At 39.5% G+C, this 14,419-nt stretch overlaps 1 long non-coding RNA gene across 2 annotated transcripts in view; it reads left to right on the top strand.

The window, feature by feature from the left end:
• Positions 1 to 513: 513 nt before the first annotated feature.
• Positions 514 to 14,419, top strand: part of LOC125893060 (uncharacterized) — a 43,047-nt gene continuing 29,141 nt past the window's right edge. For both annotated transcript variants that reach the window (XR_007449833.1, XR_007449834.1), the window contains exons 1-3: positions 514 to 642; positions 2,893 to 3,023; positions 10,552 to 10,702. This is a non-coding gene — a long non-coding RNA (uncharacterized LOC125893060). The remainder of the gene's footprint in view (positions 643 to 2,892; positions 3,024 to 10,551; positions 10,703 to 14,419) is intronic.

Consider the following 14,419-nt stretch of genomic DNA (forward strand, 5'->3'; position numbering starts at 1 on the left):
ACTTTACAGTAATCTTAGAAGAACTCTGAATGTAAGTCAAGAATTTACTTGCATTTTAGCTCTAATTCAGTCTTCTCCTGGAAAATTATCTGAGTATTTAGTTTGCTACTTTCTCAACCCATTTTTGGGCCTCTAGTTGTGCAAACCATGGATGCATCAAGAGGACAGGAATACACTGCCCCTTTAATTTTAATAAACTTTTTCACCAGGCACATACTGCATGCAAAAAAGTTGTTAAGGCTTCTGCATTTTGGGGGGTCCATGCATTTAGGATGGGGACTTAGATAATGTGAAACTACCTGGAGGCCAACCGCTTCTTGCATGATTTTTTAAAAAAGAACAACAAAAGAAAGAAAGAAAACACAAAACACGCAAGATGAAGGCAACAGTATAATCCAGAGCATAAGTAAAGCAAACTAAGCGGCTGTTTAGGGCCCTGTGGTAAGTAGCACTTGAAATGTCCCACAAACGGAGCCGGGCGGCCGTGGTCGACGCTCACTACACACGTTGCGCACTCTTCGCAAATTACGCAAGTGCTCCTCCTCCCCCTCGTGTCAAAGCGAGTGTCGAGATAAAATCAACCATCCTTCTTGTCAAGAAAATAAAAAACACCATGAGAGTGAATTACGAAAAAGCAGTCAGGTAAACTGCGTTCTCTCATCTCTAACTTAAGTTTAATGTCAGTAACGAGTCACGTGAAGTTAGTGTGTTAGCCTGTCTGTCCTGCTAACCGCTGTGCAGTGACTCTCTCGGTCTGTCTGTATCTTGCTTGCTTGCCAGTCACATTTGGGCAGGTCTGTAACATTGTGCCTGACGGAAGTGAGAGTTTATTACAACTATTTATAACGTTTGATAAACGCCAACAGGCAAACTGCGTCACAAGTGAACACGCGCGTCCATGAAATTAAACTCATGCTCCCCAGCAGCAACCTCTGTGACCAGCGCAGACTAATATGAGGGTGATGGCACTCCTCATAGGAGCACATAAATTTAAAACAAGACAATGATAATCTTGTCTCTCAGTGAAGGGAGGAGACAATGGATTGACAGTGACTATTAATTAGATATTAAATTCAAACTGTTGATTATGTGTGCATACAGGGCAATATGGATGCACATCTCTCTGTTAATAATAACTATCAAGCATTTAGCCAAGCCATAGTATTGATAGTTTAATATTTAAAACTGTATTAAAAAATCTGGGGGAATAGTATTAGAATTTACAGCTGCTATGCTCCAGTTTATCAGTGGAGGAGATGCTGGATCATCAGCCAGTAGGCCTACTAACAGCCCAGTACAGCTGGCTTCAGCAAATACTAACACTATTATAATGTTTACTGTTGTATCTGTTTCTAGAAATGTTTGCTCTTTGTAAGCAATTTTATCTTAACATTTTATGTAAACAGTGCACCTTTTGTCTTTCATTTTGATTACTGCAGCAGATCTTACACAATATTGTTAGATATTTGTATTTATATATGTTCTTTACCATGTGGTTGGCCTGGCATCATGTCTTTTTGGTTGTATCATATAAGCCCTCTCTGATTAGAACATAATATTAAAATATGCATCAAACTTTAACCAGTTCAAGCAAAAGGCTCTGAGAGGGACCATTCATGGGGTTATAATTGACAATACTACAGTATTTACTGTACTAGATTTAAAGATAGTGCTGTGTCAGATAGGTCCCACTTTAGTCTTTACATGCCTATTTGTACAATTGCTACAATTACAAGTGCTTCAACTAATATTTACAATACACTTAGTGACATATGAAATGGAAACACGTTAGTTTGAGGAGGGCCCCCAAACCAAGATCTGTTCAGTTCCTCCGTCCATTCCAATGGACAGAACATGGATGTCTATAGCCATGTTTCCATCAGCCTGTTTAGATGCGCATCTAGAAGTATCGCATTGGAAAATTATGATGGAAACACCAAAATTCGAATTAAAATCCCCTGATTTGCACAAACTAAAATACGCTGGCTTTAGCTGGGTTTTGGTTGATTCGAAAAAATGTTGATTTGCAAAACGGGGGATGGAAACAGTTATGTTCGACTTAAGTCTGATGTAGCGCACCTCTCTCCATGGTGATATCCACACTCCGGGTCAGGAAGGTGGTAATGCATTTACAAACTAGTTGCCAACCGCCAGAAAACGTAGAAGAAGAAGAATGCGAGACTTGTTTTGTTTCTGGTTCTGCGGAAAACTCGCGGGAGTTCGTAGTTTTCACCAAAGTCCATACATTTAATGGAAACACACAGGATTCGTATTTCTTTTAATGCGCATTTCACGGTGATTCAAATCACTTTTGGAGGGAAACATAGCTTATGATTACTGTCATCTGACTCCATCCAATAAGCTCTGAGGCAAACAAACGTTTATGATACTTGTTTTGTTCAGCAAGACAGTCTTCACAATTGAACACATACGGTTTTTAAAGCCTAAATGCAATTGCTAAAAGAAAAAAGCTAACGTTAGGCTGTAAATGATAAACACTACAGTCGCATGACTTAACGTCGTTTCCACAGCATGTCTCATTTAGCCACTTGTTAGCAACCATCACAGAAAGCTTCAGAATTCATGAGTGGGCTATTTAACGACACATTTTATATCATAGAACAAAACATGGAGGTCTCGTTAGCTTGTATTAACCACGCCCTTATTTTAGGCATCTCACCAAAAACCGGTTAAAAAAAACCATTAACTATGAGACGAGGGAACAAGGAGGCAAAATGCTAACTTGTGCTAACTCATTTCTGGGTTTTAGGACTCATTCCTGGAGCACTCTATAGTTTGACCTAATTAAAAGTGAGCGACACAGTGTTTGGGTCTGGTTTCACTTGCTAACAAACTGCTAAAGCTAACGTTTTCTTTTTTTACCTTTTCCAGTTTGGTTACAATGCTAACGAATGTGGGTAAATCATCTTGGAATACTGCTTCAGTGTTCCCAAGCTGGAATAACAGAAGGTTTTCCTGTTCTTCCCACACTGCCAACATGGAGTGAACGCAGCATTGGTCAGGTAATTGCCTTTTTTGTTGTCTCAGTAGCTGTCATTTCAATGCTAATGCTAGAGGTGACTCAATGCAAGCTGGATAATGGCTGACTGCTATAGCTAATTCAAAAGAGTCCTTACATGCTACAGCTCGTTAGCAGAGGCAGGAAAACACAGGTGTAGCTTGTAACGTTAATGAAGGCTTGTTTCTACTTTTGTGCTGGCATGAGCAATACCAATGTTCCTGGGCCTTGAACAACAAAATAATGCAGCCTTTATTAAATGTTATTAGTTACCCTGCAGCTGAAACATCTTAATGTCTCCCATGAGAAAGGTCTGTTTCAACAAGCTCCTGAACAAATCGCTGTACAGAAAATTGTACACTACACTGCACTACACTACACTACACACACTAGCGAGCATGTCATCCTCCAGTGCAGTGAACATTTATTCAGAGATGATATTATTTGTTCAGGTGGACAGTTTTTACAGTGTAGAGGAGGAAGGAGAGTCCCGGGAAGAAAGAGTAGATTGAAGACCAAAAGCATAAAAGGGGAGGAAAGTGTTGGGGCAGAACCTTTTTATGTTGTACCATTTTTCAAGAAAATAAAAGCAGTGAGAGAGAGAGAGAGAGAGAGAGAGAGAGAGAGAGAAAGCTGCAACACAGACCAACACACAAACAAATCATCTACACTTCTACTTCAAAAAAATGTGCTGAATCATGAAAATGCTGAGATCAGTGCAGGTTTTGTTGTCAATCACTTGTTTACTTCCATGGACACAAACAATACAAAGATATGTGTCTGGAATAAGTAAGTACATTTTTCCAAGTGACTGTGGAAAATATCTGAACTCGACTACACTTCTCCACCTTTGCAGTCTTACCTCTCTCTCTCACTGTTACAATTTCTCTATTCATTTTCTTCTTCAAGCCTGTACATTTTTCTTAAATTCTACCCTTACTATTTAGTAAATCTAGAAATAAAGTTTGTAATTGCATAAGCCTTTTAGCAACCAACTGTCATGATTAATTTCCACTTGTAACAGGGCAGTAGCAGAGCAGCTGGTGTTGTGTTCCTCACTACATCCGAATATCCGTTTGACCAGACATTCAACCAGAAAACAGCAACAGCTGTGAGAGTGTGTTCTTTCCGGTGTTGGGGTTGTTGCTTAAATTAGTTGTTACTTAACAAAAAAACAAACAAACAAACAGTAATGCATTACTTAACTTATTTACTCCTTTTAGAAAGTAATTTGTGACATTACTTTTGCATTACTCCACAATATTACCAGAGAAGCATTGTCATGTGATTGCAAGTTAACAATATAACGTTAAACCTTATGCCCACATATCAGCACAAAACACTCAAGGCTATAACTGCCTCAAAATAAAACTACAGTTTATCCAAGAGGATTGGCCTTCCTAATACTCCTATTACTCATATTGATTGCATCCCTAACACCATTAGATGATGACTAAATGATGACTTAAAGGAAAAAAAATGTTTAATGACATATACACTGCATTTAACAGACCAACAATATATGAAACCATGGCCCTATAGCAGACTAGACCAGCTTATATGACGTGTTTATAACTAAAGCAGTGGTTATACTGTACCTAATGAGCAGGAGTCTCTTAAACCGTTTGTCAGATAACCTGTTCCTCCTTGAAGTCAGCACAAAAGTGCCCAGGCTGAAGAGCTTTTCCATGGGTGCAATGGACATCATAGCTGTTATCACCGCGTTTGATCATTTTTTTCTATCTGTAATGCGATTACAGAATTGAGGAACAGTAAGGCGCTATGTTACTATGTTACAGACAAATGTAATGTGATTACAGTAATGCGTGGATGCATTTTAAGAACTGGATACCGGATTCCAAGATGTTGCCTGTTAAATCTAAATAGAGTTTCTGGCCAGGGGCATATGTCAAATGAGTTTCTAGCTTTTGGGCTTACTTCTGGATTACGCAGCCCATTGAAAATGCACATGCAGTAATATTTCTCCAGCAGATGTCACAGATTTTCAAAAGTTTTACAAAAATAAAATATCCATGGTTAAAAAATTATAATAATAAGATTCATAATTGACCTAATTTGTGGGTCAAGGTGTCCTGACATCTTTTTTTTATAATGTTGGTCCATGGGGAAAATGGCAATGTGGCAAGATAAATAGTAGAAATATGGCATTCAGGTTACAAAGTAATCTACCCTTATCTACACTTTATTCCACTGGTTAGTGCAGCGACATGACAGATGACATTGCTTTGCAGCAAACTGACATCTTCAAAAAGCTTGTTATTTCGGACCAACAGTTAAAAATAGAGATTAATAAAAACATAATAAACAATAAAAAATTCTGTCAATTGACTAATTCATTGTTTGGAATTAATTGTTTCAGCCTAATTCCCACATCAAATGGCAACAAAATTAGTAACATTGCGGCCACTGGCATCATAACCAGGGTTTGTTCCCAGGCACCAGCAGAATGGTTATTATGGCAAAAAAAAATGCACAGGATGAATATTTCTATGTCTGATATAAACAGTAAAAGACACAGTTTGTGAAAAGACACAGTTTGTGAAAACACACACGTTGAACTAAAATCACGATGACAATCAGTGAGGCAATTAAAGAATGACAGGGTCTTATTCTGAATTTATAATGTTCACACAACGTGTCCGATAAGGCCCAGACGTATCATGACGTTCTCATTACTCACACATATCTCACACTCCGGGGTGCTCATTACCCTCTCAACATGCCTCTCTGTCTGCTCATTAGGTTTCTGTCTGTTTGTACCCATCACTGTTCAGTTTCTCCTCTTCCTCTCCCTCTCTTTTTATACAACATACCAGTGGAGTCAAAGTATCATACCAACACCTCAGCTGAGACACACTCAAGTCACACACACACGGCAAAGCACACACACAAAGACACACGCATGCACACACATACACACAACACCTTCTTTCAAGATAGTAATGGGTCTCTCTGATAGGCCAACCACTAGACTTAAAATAGACACACCTCTTACAGTGTATCAGCTGACAGCGAGCCAAGCTGACACTGAGCAGTAATTCACCATCACTAAACCAGGACTATGTGCTTTTTAGTCTTACAGCCGTAGAAACAGAAGGGAAAAGCTGTCAATACTTTGTAAGCTGTGAATTCAGACCTCTGCGTAGTCTGAAATCTGTATACAGGGTTTTCAGAAATCTCAGCAATAAAGCTTGTAATATGGAGAGTATATGAATTTTGAATTAAGATACATTTTTGATAACAAATCACTAATTAACTGGAAAAGTGCAATGGAAGAGATGCACTGTTTTGACACAAAGAAACTCGTGCTCATGGATACACACTGTAAATTGCTTTGTGTCTATTATCTGTTTATTAGTGCTATAACTACTGATGCATTGTCTAGGTGTTTCCATCTATTCAGAATAACGGCCATTATTGCTCCCCTCCCATTTTCCTCAGTGTTTCCTTCAGAACAGGTGCTTCACAAAGGAGCTAACAGTATTAGACCCCCCATTTGTTTTTCTGGGTTTTCTCTCTTGTATGGAAAACTAATTGAAAGGCAGGGCTCCTCTGTTAGAACATACGGTCTCACTTCAGCAACACGGTGGGCTGCGGTAATTACAACAAAAAAAAAAAACAACAATTTTGCTTGAGATATTTTTGGATTCTGACTTGTCTCTCAGTCCTACTCTCCTGTGGGAAAAAGACAGAAAACCAAACTGTTTCTAAATAAGAACATTTTCCAGACTGAGGTGTATAATAAATCCTGACCTTTAGGTAGAAAGGACATCCGTTTAATTATGCTATCTATGTAGAAAATTGTTCTTTATTTATTGGATTTTTTCAGGCACTAAAGAAGCTTTTAATACTGTCTGAACAGCAGTTCAACATGGCAATCTTGTGTTTCTAGCGCTTAATACAGTCATCTGTCCCTGACCTTTATTTAAACTGGTGTACCTTTTGTGAATTACAATAACAAAACCATTTGTAGCAGTTCCTGAACACTCAAACAGCATCAGTAAGCCTGACTGTGGTTGTCGAGATATTTTATCAACTATCATTTCCACACTCAGAACTGACTGCCATGATTGTGGTATTGCAGCAGCATGTAATAGACCACACACTTCCCAAAAAGAAATTAAACTTCTGACTGCAGACATTGTGGAGAACAAGATCTCAAATAGTAATGGATAATCAGTGTTGGATCTAAAAGGAGTAGATTATGTCTTTTGTGATCCTTGTATACACTTTTTGTTCTGCAGTTTGGTGCCATGCATGTTTCCTACTGACTCCTACTCTGCTAACTTAATCATTCTTGGACTTAGACTCCTGTTTGAACTGTATTTGTTAATCATATCAGTAGTTCTGCTTGAGTGGGCGTGTGGTCAGATAATATTTGTTAGTCTGATGTGGTGATTTCTTACAGCTAATGCATTTATGCATAGTTCAGTATAGAATTTAACCTCTTCATTGTCCTACCACCTCTGCAATAGATTGATGTGTTATGTATCAGCAGGCAGTGCTGTGCATTCATTATGCTGTGCATTTGTGATAGAGAACAACAGTTGGCCAGAAGCTGTGCAATGACTTTGCAAGCAGTTTCCACATAAGCCCCACAAGCTAGGCACTAGTCATTTTTCAGGACTTGTATGTCAGCTATGGCCAGAGCCTACATACCTGCAGAGCTACTAAATGTGTTGACCACAGCACTTTAAAGGGAAACTTTGGTATTTTCTAACCTTGACCTTATTTTTGCATGTTTTTGTGCCGAAGTGACTATTGGGAACAATTTTTGAAATTGGTCCAGTATTGGTCAAGAGCCCTGCAGCCGACAACAGCAAGATGGGCTACAATGTAATGCTCGGTGCACTAGTGGACCATCAGTGGACTATATGTCCATTAAAAGTGCGTGTTTTTCCACTGACAGGCTCAGATTGTTATTGAAAGTATTTGACAACATTATGGAAAGGATCCCTACAGAGAAATAAAATGTTTTTCTTGATTGTTTGCTTGATTTGTGTGTTTGTTATTGTCTTTCTGCAACAACTCGTCTTGGGAGACTTCAGAATGAGACTTCTCCTTTAGTGAGACTTGGACTTGGTTAGACACAATAACAAACAGACTAGATCAAGGGAAAGGGAAAGTAAATATGTTTTGTCTTCTTTTATAAAATAACAATCTGATCCTGTCAATGGCAAAAACAAGCACTTTTTGTGAACATGCATTGGCAGTGTGCTATATTGCCCCGAGTATTTCATTGCTGCAGCGCTCTAAATCAATATTAGACCAATTTTTAAAAAACTGTTGTTTCCATTAGTCACTTAAAACCTTTTCACACACAAAACGTGTTATACTGCTGCTTCGAAGTCACCTCTTCATGTCACCTCTGCATTTTTACTCAGAACTAAACAACAGTGGAATCATGCTGCTCCATCGTGTGATTTTAGACAGCATGCCGGCATGCAGAAGCAAAAGAGGCGTGATGGGCAAGACATGTAACACAATAGCATCAGCCTCTAGTGTGACATATAATTTACATGTTGGCAGTACTTTATAAACAATAACAATGGCTTGATAACAATTCTTTATCTTCTCTGTTGTATGGCAGGTGATCTCAATCTCTGCTCGGAGGTTAAGGAGCTCCTGGACCTCATTGTTTTCCCAATTTGCAGACATTATTGTTCACTGTTCTCCTTCTTTGAGTTAGCTGCTAACTGCTATTAGCTACTTTTTAAATCTTCTGTGGTTGGTTGCAACACCTTACTCGTGCTGCCTATGATCCTGTCCTGCCGGCTGTCCCTTTATGTAGCCATTGTTTCGGCGCTCTTACTACATCCAATGTAGGCTTAAAAGTGAGACAACTCTGTCCAGTCCATCCATTGTACCTTTTATACAGAGCCACGGGGCGGCTTAACGGCTTGAAATTCCCACCTTGAAGAGGCAGTGTAAAAATGGCTTTAGACAAAAACATGGAAAAACAGGGTCCAGGTTGAAAAATACCAACGTTTTAATTTAACATAGAAGAATAATTTATCTGTAGAAATAAGTATGGCTTTAAAGTATAACCATACAGTCCTACAAGCCATATAACATTGTTAGTAATTGCAGGTGATGTATTGGAGGGTGTTGAACTAGACTGCGCAAAAGTTTCATCAGGTTTGACTGATGAGCCTTTGCACACTTTGTCAGTGCTTCCTTATAGCCAAAACCCTGCCATTTTACTTGTATGCCAAATTTGAGTTTGATGTTTTGATTTGTTGTTTTGAGTGTACTGCCAGCCTGAGCAGGCTGCGTTTGTGCTTACTACAATCTAAAGCTTCTGGCTCTGGAAAGTTGCCTGTTTGCAGGGTAAACAGTGGAATTAGCACACTAACGCTACAAGCTACACACTACAGCGTAATCTACCTGGAATGGTCACATGCTCGTATTTTAATTGGCTAACAAAATGTGTTGCTGGAAGATGTTGCATTGCGAAAGCCTCAAAGGCTGAAGTGATATCAACTATATTGTCGAAGCACTGAGCAGCATCACCTTCGCTGTGCTACAGCAATGACGGAGGAGGCTGCGATCTGTGATGCAGGGCTGCTGCCGGTCTAAACATGGCCTGCAACAGAACAGAATGGGTGGTTTGTGTTTAACCTTGGTCTCAATGTCACTCACCAGCCTCATGCTTCTCCACAACCCAACAGCCCTCCCCTCTTCCTCCAGCCCACAACACCACCACCACCACCACCACCACCACCAGCCCCCACCATCAGTTGGTGTGTTTGAGCTTCTCAGCAGGGGGCCTGCAGTTCCAGAGATATGTGGGGGTGGTGTGCATGTGTGTGAGTGTGTGTGGGTGTGTGAATGTGTGTATACGTGCATATGTGAGTGTGTGTGTGTGCACAGGCGTGTGTGTGTAGCCTTTCGGCTTCTCCCTGGATGTGCTAATGTGATAATTGAGTATTCCAAGTTCTGCCTGCAACTGTGTCACCATGCACACAAACATACACGCACACACACACGCACGCAAACACACACACACTTCACACACACACACACACACGCGCGCACACTCTCACACACACACACACACACACACACACACACACACACACACACAAAACATCACATAGCTAGTTTGTCTCAGAATAGCTTCCACACTTCTTGATGACATTCTTCAGCCTCAGCTTGAGTGCTGAATAGTTAGTGATAATACGTGCAGAGATTAATCTGTTCTTTATTTGTTGGTTTAGTGTCTTAGATACATATGTCAGATATTAAACAAATAGCAATGTATTTATTTGCATTGCATTTCTTAAAACATGAACATAGATTGACGGACATTTTGATCCTTCTTATGTTAAAAAATAACAGGGATTTTATGCGATTTTTTTGCATTGTTAAATGTAATTATAAAGTCCAGAGAAACACGTAAGACAAGAGAGACAGCACAGAAAGTTTAAAGGAGACTGCTCGCCTGCAAATAGAACATAATGTGCTCTCTCCCTCTCTTTCTCCCATCTTCATGCACTGTCTCACTGCAGGAAAGATAAAGCAGAAAGATGTCTCAAGAATCCCTTTAAAGGAGCCACCAGTGTGCCCAGGGACCGATGAGCAGCATCCAGAGACCAGCACTCGTCCCCTGCCCGGAGTCTGAGGAGCAGTGAACTGAAGAGTTGATGTGTTCAGAAGCCAGTAGGTCATAGCTGTACTCGGAGGCTCCAGGCAACACACATCACAGACAAACCAGAAAGGCACTCTCTGGCTTTCAATATTGATCACTTCTCACACATTCACAAACACACACACACAGACACACATCACATGTCAGAGAAATCAATGAACAGACAAATTTACACTGGCTGTAAACCAAGTAATTCTAACAGTATTTGTGTTTTTAGCTTGTGTGAGATATAGTGTATATGCATGATGGAGAAACAAGAGGAGAGAGTTGAAAAGTTGAATCCAGAAAGTTCTGTGAAGATTTTTCACAAATGATTGTGGCGGGGGGTACTATATAAAGAGGAGGAGAGGAGGCGTTAAAGGAGGCGTTGACGAGGCGTTGTCGGAAGGAGAAGAGAGGAGGGGATTAGGGTTGGCGGTTCGCTGTCGAACCAGCATCGATACAACGGCAGCATTTGCCTAATCCCCTGGTAATGGGAGCTTAGCAGCCTCCTCGGACACACAAACACTCCCACTGCCTCCTCCTCCGCTCTGCTCCTCTCTTCTCCTTTCCTGCCCTCTTCCCTCCTCATTTACATAACATTAGAAACATTAAGGCGGCTCCAACAAGGCCCCATTATGTGCGTGTTGGTTTTGGGTCCCATTGCGTCGGCCCCAAGGCTTTGGAGAGGAGAGGAGCAGAATGAGTCAGGACATCACAGAGGCTTGTCCACTGTTTTGTCTGCTGGAGATGGTTTGTGTGCCTCTAAAAGACTTATTGAAAGGAGAGAGAGAGAAAGAGAGAAGGAGAAAGTGATTAATGCTTCTCTGAGAGTCCAGAGCTGGTGATCTGATTGCAGATGTGAGTTCGACACATCAGCTGCAACATCCTGAAAGAGCGCAGGCTTCAGTTTAGTCAGATGTTGTCTGTGTTTCTGATAATTAATTAGGCTGGAGTGACATAAAAAGCACCATGGCAATGATGTTTCATGGACGGTTCTTGGCAGCAGAGTTGTTTTTCAGAGCTGAAGTTCAGATATCAAGGTGACAGAACTGATAAACAGAACTGAGCCATTCACCTAACAAAGCCACTGTTTACTCACACACACCTTTATTACCATGAAACCATTCAGTTTTCTATTAAAGGCACCTTTCAAACTATGGCATTCTAGCTTTATGTTTGACATTGATAAATGTAAAGATAAATTGTGCAAAAGTGCTGCAAAAAACTCATTGAATAAAAGTGAAAAAAGACCATAAAGCTAAAACTTCCAACATGCTGTGATTAAAAAACACACCCATACATTATATATTTATGATCGTAAAAACAGAAGTCCTGTTAGTGGCATTCTCTATAGCCAATTAAGATATGTATAAGACTTGTACAAAATAATATAAGTACTACGTTATGTACACCACCATACTGGAGATTTATCTAGAAATAGATAAATGAACAATATATGAAAAAAGAAATCAGAATGACCTATTTCATAATCCTATTTCTACTGTTAACGTTCTCAGTAGCAAATGATAGAGGCCTTATGTAGAAAAGAACGTGGCCATCTGAGTCCAGAAATTAGGAGCCAACATTTTCTTTACTAAAAAGGCAAAATCCGGGGTGTCGGTGACTTAGTGGTAGAGCAGGCGCCCCATGTACAAGGCTGTTGCCGCAGCAGCCCCGGGTTCGAATCCAGCCTGTGGCCCTTTGCTGCATGTCATCCCCTCTCATTCTCCCCTCTTCACACTTACCTGTCCTGTCCATTAAAGGCAAAATGGCCCACAATATATATATATATATAAAAAAGGCAAAATTCACATGATTAACATTTGTTGGGGCAGCGGAAAGAGTTTCAGTGCAGCTGATACTCCCTTGTCATGTTAGAGTGATAGAATTTTCCCAAATACACCATAAATAACAGAAATAGACACACCGCTCTCACATTATGCACAACAGCATTTTCCCACGATCTTTTACTTCCCTTATCGGCCTGTCTACAGATTGTGATGCACGCAAATATCAGCCATGTAGATCATGATAAAATTATACAAATAATACACAGTCTATCACAGTCGTCAGCAAGCGAGAAAAGACATAATTCATAACGCGCACATTTTTCACCTTTAATCATCATTAAAAAAAGTAAAGAAAAATAGCAGCCAGGGTTTTCTTCTTAATATGTTTTACATAAAACATGTTAACAAATGATTAGTTGAAACAGTAGAGCTAACATGATTTAATAGGACATAATGTTATTAATTGATACTCTTAACTAGTAACTGGAACATGGTGACAATGAATTGTGTCTAAGATTAAAAAGTAAATATGCAATAACACAGACCCAACAAACTGCAGTGTCACAGTGTACGTGCTGACATCGTATCAAAGCCCTCACATATATTTGCAAAAATTACAAACAGCCTGCAATTAATCATCAAACTGCACACAAACTCAGAAGCATGAACCGGCAGAGCGAGAACAGCAACAGTGTTTCTTTGCTTTTTTATAACTTTCCCTTCTTCCTCGCTTTCATTTAGTCCCATAAAGCAGAGTTTTCAGTTGGCTTCAAAGCTCTGTGTAGAGCTCGGTTGGGGGCCTTCAAAGCCCCCTGTCTGTCGGCAGGTTTAGGCACAGAGAAAGCTTCTTGTTCTTTAAGGATTTGGCTCACAAATAACGCCCAGCCAGGGCCAAGGCAACTAGCTTGCACCCTGACAGGATAGTAGACAGATTTCTGCATTTTAGTGATGTGTTTTGGGGGCTATTCCTGCGTCTATATGAGTGAGTACCTACTCTGTTTGGTTTTGTTCTGCTCTGTTCTGATGTTTTCTGTGCTCTCCTCTTCTTAGAAATGTTGTCTACTTACAAGAAAAAAGATCTTGTGTTTATATTAACTGTAAGATGTTTTTTGGAGACTAAAGAAATACATCTAAAACCAGTCTCTAATTTCAAGATGTGATTTTCTCATTGCATTATTATTTTATGTTAATAACAAATGTAAAAAATAAAATCTGCAATTAAATTAGCTCTAAGTACATTTTAAATAACAAAACTATCTTTGAGGAATCATCACTACTACCTTGATGAATTTGAAAACATCACTTTAATGAGTGCATTGCATAAGCATTGGCCGATATTTAAATTTTTAGAGCAGTGCTTGGTGATAGGTTGTTCGATATGAGGGTTTTAAATAAGTCCCAAAGTAATTATAATACTTATGAGATCTTCTCCCAACGATGTAACAGTATGGTTTTATTTTTTACACTCTTAACTCCTTAATTAATACATGTGTGTAGCGCTGTGATGGCAGCTGATATTAGATGTAGACAGCATATTGCTAAAGTGATACATTACCATTTTAATACGCCATGGGTCAGAGTGCTTCTTCTATCTATCTATCATTCATTTCATGCTTCAGGTCTCAGCTTAATGGAAACTTGCACACAAACAAAACAACAGGTTTCTCAGCTATATGAAGAAGGGAGGAGACACAAACTTCCTCTGGCCAATCATTGACGGATTCAAGTTCGGCTAAGAAAATTATTTTTAACAGGGTGTTTTTTTTCTGCCAGGCAACGTGTGAAATCAAACTGTTGACATTTCTGCAGGAAAAAAGAAAGAGAAAAAAAAATTATGACTCATTTTACCTAGAAAATTGTTTGCGGTTATAATGTAAGTATTAATGCATTGACATTTAGTCAGTTAATCTGTTTTTTTCAGTAGTTTTCTATCACTCTGCAGAGTTTGTACATGAA

Source organism: Epinephelus fuscoguttatus, linkage group LG8, assembly GCF_011397635.1.
Source record: "Epinephelus fuscoguttatus linkage group LG8, E.fuscoguttatus.final_Chr_v1".
Lineage (NCBI taxonomy): Eukaryota > Metazoa > Chordata > Actinopteri > Perciformes > Serranidae > Epinephelus > Epinephelus fuscoguttatus.